Below are 6,000 nucleotides of genomic sequence, written 5' to 3' on the forward strand. Positions count from 1 at the left end.
CATCACAATCAGTTACTATATACGCCAGGATATACGATAGACATGGATCATGATCGTTAGCGTTAACAGATACACTTGACGTTGCCATCAATCTTTTCATATGCAAGAAGGATGTCATGCATGATACCTAAGTCTTTCTAGACATCCTAAAGCTCAATGGATTCGTGTGTGAGATAGCAACTCGTGCTCTGATACCACTTGTCACGCCCCAAAACCGCCCCTAAAAGTTTTGGTCATGACTACATCAGAAACGGACATAAAATCGACATATGTAATGTATGGGGCCTGAACGGAAGCACTTGATAACAAAAATCTATTCCATTGAGCTACCACTATTATGCCAGGATCACACATCACATTAGGTAAATAATATACAGAAAACTTACACATATATACTTCAACTCAGCCCCACAATTGGGCATATAACAAAAATATTAATGAAAGACAACCAAAGCATAATCCAAAAAAAAAACTAACAACACTTTACAAAATATACGGGCTTCAGCTAAGTGCCTGGACACACTAAGGTTGACAAGAGAGAGACGAGCCTTAAGGGTTAGGACTGGTCTCTTGGTTGATTACCTACAAAAACAGAAAAAATACAGGATGAGTGAAACTCAGTGAATAATAGTACATAAATAATGTAATGTTTAACTTGAGTAATAAAGCATATAACTGCAGAGGCATATGATTAACTACATTTTGTAATTACTTCCAGAACAGCCATGGGTCCAGTTTTCTTAACAAAATAGCTTAAAGCCCACTAATGTACAGAACGACCATAGGCCTAATAGATACAGAACGGCCTACTGGCCCAGAAATAACAGAACGGCCTAGCGGCCCAGAAATAACATGTGTATGGACTCAAGAGGTGGCTAATACGGATTCTAGAGGTGGCTCCCATCAAAGTGTAGCACTTAGTTCCGTACAGCACCTTGCTCCATACCAGAAATCATCAGAACGGATTAACTTCAGCATCATACAGAAATTACATACATTCTTCCCATTATTCACATGAATTACCATCGGTAATATAGGTTTAACAGAACGTTACCGATAATTGTTAGCAAAAGGTAACACATTCCATTTATTCGTTGTGAATCAATATAGCTAACTTGCAGATAATAGAGTATCCATAACATTTAGTAACGGGAGACACATGTATCATGACAGTATGGTCAATAGAGACAGAATAATTCATATCAGAACGTGGGTCATATAACGGTGGTAGACCTTTGTGTTCATATTATAGGTTCTGAATAACCTTAGATTCATGTATAATACAACCGAATAATCTTCGATTCACACAAGTACCATCCTTTCTGGATGAACATAAGTTCCATTTATTTCTTAAGAATGACGTAGTTTGCTTATCAATAACAAAGCGTTAATGTTCGTTAGTGACAGAGTAGAAAGTTTCCAAAGTCATACCGATGTATGCAAATCTTCCAGTATTTATACAAGTTCACACTGATTCTCAACCTATATAAATGTTAATGTAATCATTTACACAGAACAGAGCGTTAGTAACCATAGTCATTAACGGTAAGTAAAATGTACATTTGTCGTACTATTACTCACAGTGCGTGGATTGAGCGATAATCCCTCCCGGTAGGTGCCCTATATATTCATGCCATACAAGAATTAGTTCGTTTCATTTTTAAACTATTTCCTGACTCGTTTTACTTCGAATGAGTTTACAAACATCAAAGAGCATCAAATACTGATTTCAAACATATCAGAGGGTCAAGCACGTAAAACGGAGCAGACGAGGTTTCCCGACATGGGCCGCACGTGCGGACATGTACCGCACGTGCGGTCTCTCCTCACCGCACGAGCAACCATAGGCAGAATCCAAAATCTCATTTTTTTCTCTTGCCCGCACGTGCGACCATGACCTCCGCACGTGCGGCCGAGCCCCTGTTTTGGCAGTCCGAAACTCACACAAAACCCAACTTAGAGAATACATAGCAAGGCTCAAAATAGATCAATTTAACACAAGATTAAACCTCAAAATCACATGAAAAATGAATCATAAATCAACTTAGGTTCTTAATCACTTTGAATTCATGAATCAATCGCAATCCAATTCCATGGAATTTCTAACTTTCTTACACACACACACACACACACACACATATGTAACCATATAATCCAACCACATAGATGAGTATCTACATGAGATTAACAAGGAAGCAAGGTGTAATTTCTCCATAACTCAAAGTAATTTCCAAAACAACTACATGATAAGCATAATTTCCCAATTAGACAATCATCTTCGACAAAACTTCAACATAACCTCTAGCAATCCCAATTAGAAGAGCAAACTAACTCAAACCCAAGAAAGAGCTTAATTTAAGATGGTGTTTACATACCTTGATTCAATTCCCTACCAAGCCTCTCAATTTCCCCAATCTTCTTCTCTTCCCTTCAACCCTCTGCTTCTCTAATTTTTCTCTCCAGGAGATATTCTTGAGTGATGGTTTTCCCAAGTCAATGTATAAAAAGCATTGGCACTTATATATAAAAAGTGAATAAGACAAAATTTAATCAGTTTAATCATTCCAAATTGAAATTTCACAGAAAATCATATTATGACTTAAAAATTATGCCGATCCCAAATGTAAAATCAATTTCAGATATTTAAGTCTCTAAGGCTTCCAATTTCTGATTCAAACATTATAATTGTGACAGATTTTTCTCTTACTAAACAGATATGCATCTATAACCATAGGATTCACTGAATTAAATTCAATTTCACATAAAATTTCACCGTAAGCATTTAAATGCTCAGAATAAGGGATTAAAAATATTCCAGAAACAGATACGAGGGTCGGGTTATTACAGGACCTCGGATTAGGACAAGGCTTCGGCAAGTAAGGTCTCAATGATCTCGGCTAGGAAGGTTAACACTTGGCCTAGTTATGCCACACCTCGCCCTAGATGTGCCACAGCTCAGTCTAGGTCATACCAATCCAGGAACAAGATCACCAGGTGCAGGGATCAAAGATTTAGGATGTCTAGATGATAACATCTCAGCCTAGATGATACACATCTCGGCCTGGGTGATGCACACCTCGGCCTAGATGACGACATCTCGACCAATATGTCAGGGTGAAGGTGGAGGTCAGCCAAAGTAGTTCCAAGATGGTTCTAGGTATAAAGGTCCAAAGGCGTGACCTAGGCTTAAGATGACCTCAGCCACACACACACACACACACCAAGCAAGGGACAAGACGTACAAACAATACTCAAGCCAGAACACTTAGGTACAAAACAAGATGGGAACCTTACTTTAGGCAAAACAAGTCAAAACCACAAGTGCAAGCTTAACAAAACAATACATGCAGATGCACATGAACATGACTAAGACGAGGATGGGGGTCACTACAGTCTACCCTCCTTAAAGAAGTTTGGTCCCCAAACTTAAGTTACCTTGCCCTGAAAACAACTCTAGATGTTGGATTTTTGTTTCTTCTTCCATTTCCAATGTAGCATCCTTGCCATAATGCTCTTTCCATTCAACCTTCACCATCGGTATCGACTCGTTTCTCAACTGTTTCACTTGTCTATCGATAATTCTCATCGGCTTCTCCTCGTAGCCTAAATCTTCATTAACCACGATCCCAGAATGATCAATCACATGTAATGGATCCCGAACATACTTCCTTAACATGGAAACATGAAACACATTGTGGACCTGGCTTAATTCTGGTGGCAAAGCAAGTCTGTAGGCAACTGGGTTAACTCTTTCAAGAATTTCAAACAGCCCAATGTAACGAGGTGCCAACTTACCTTTCTTCCCAAATCTTGAAACTCCCTTCATCGGCGAAATCTTCAAGAATACATGATCCCCAACTTCAAACTCTAACTCTCTCCTCCTCTGGTCGGCGTAACCCTTCTGTCGACTCTGCGCAGTCCTAATTCTTTGTCGGATAAGTTTAATCTTCTCAGTTGTCACTTGAATCAGTTCAGGACCTATTAAAGCTTTATCTCCTACTTCGATCCAACATATCGGTGATCTGCACTTCCTTCCATACAGAGCTTCGTACGGCGCCACGCCAATGCTAGCTTGATAACTGTTGTTGTAAGCAAATTCTACCAATGGCAAATGCACTTCTCAACTCCCCTTGAAGTTCAATACACATAGTCTGAGCATATCTTCAAGCGTCTGAATTGTTCTCGCCGTTTGCCCATCGGTCTGGGGATGAAAAGCTGTGCTAAATCTCAACTCGATTCCCAAAGCTCCTTGTAGACTCTGCCAGAATCTAGAAACAAACTTCGAATCTCGGTCTGACACAATGGACATCGGCACTCCATGAAGTCTAACGATCTCATTCATATACAACAAAACGAGTTGATCGGCATTAAAGGTAGTCTTAACAGGCAAGAAGTGTGTTGACTTAGTTAATCTATCAACTACAACCCAAATTGAATCCATACCCTTCTGTGTCCTCGGCAACCCAACCACAAAGTCCATGGAGATGTGTTCCCATTTCTACTCGGGAATTGACAAAGGATGAAGAAGTCCTGCTGACCTCTGATGCTCTGCTTTCACTTGTTGACAATATAGACACTGGGATATGAACCGGGCTATTTCTCTTTTCATATTTGGCCACCAAAAAGTTTTCTTCACGTCTTGGTATATCTTCGTATTTCCTGGATGAACGACAAATTTGGAACCATGAGCTTCCTGTAGAATTCATCTTTTCAACTTGGGGATATTGGCCACGCACAATCTTCCTTCAAACTTAAGTACCTGACTCTCAATGGCGTACCCTGACCTCGGCTTGGTGACAAATTCATCAATCACCCTTTTTAAGAATTCATCCTCCATCTGCCTGGTCTTCACTTCCTCAATAATAGTCGGCTCCACTGAAATCATTGCCAAACATGTCAAACTCTCAACTAACTTCCTGTTCAAAGCGTCGGCCACTGAGTTGGCCTTGCCGGGATGATACTGAATCTGCATGTCGTAGTCTTTCAATAACTCAAGCCATCTTCTCTGCCTCATATTCAGTTCCTTCTGAGTGAACAAGTACTTTAAACTCTTGTGATCCGTAAAAACTTGACAAGAAGCTCCATACAAGTAATGACGCCAAATCTTCAAAGCAAACACCATGGCTGCTAGCTCTAGATCGTGGGTAGGATAGTTCTTTTCCTGAGGTTTCAATTGTCGAGATGCATATGCTATAACCTTACCCCCTTGCATTAACACACAACCCAAACCCTTATGTGAAGCATCACTATAAATCTGAAATTCCTCATTACTTAACGGTAGTATAAGAACTGGTGCAGTCACTAACCTCATCTTTAGTTCCTGGAAGACTACTTCTCTACCCTCGGTCCATTCGTATGTCACTTCTTTTTGAGTCAATTGTGTCAATGGTACTGCAATCTTCGAGAAATCTTTCACAAACTTCCTATAATAACCTGTCAAACCCAGAAAACTACGAACCTCGGATACATTAGTCGACCTCGGCCAATTTACAATGGCTTTAACCTTACTAGGATCAACTGAAATACCTTCTTTATTAATCACATGCCCCAAAAATGAAATGCTGGAAAGCCAAAACTCACACTTGCTAAGCTTGGCATACAACTTCCTGTCCCTCAAAATCTGTAAGGCAAGTCTTAGATGCTTCTCATGCTCAACCTCACTCTTGGAATAGATCAATATATCGTCGATGAAGACAACCACAAACTCGTCTAGGTAAGGCTTGAAGACTCTGTTCATCAAGTCCATGAATGCTGCAGGAGCATTAGTCACTCCAAAAGGCATTACTAAAAATTTGTAATGGCCATACCTCGTTCGAAAAGCAGTCTTCTTAACATCTTCGGCTTTAACCTTGAGCTGATTGTAGCCCGACCTGAGGTCAATTTTAGAAAAGACTCGTGCTCCTTGTAGTTGATCAAGCAGATCATACATCCTTGACAATGGGTACTTATTCTTAATGGTTACTTTGTTCAGTTCCCTGTAGTCAATGCAAAGACGAAGTG

This window comes from Camellia sinensis, chromosome 4 (genome assembly GCF_055761805.1).
Source record: "Camellia sinensis isolate YWXY chromosome 4, ASM5576180v1, whole genome shotgun sequence".
NCBI classification, from domain to species: Eukaryota; Viridiplantae; Streptophyta; class Magnoliopsida; order Ericales; family Theaceae; genus Camellia; species Camellia sinensis.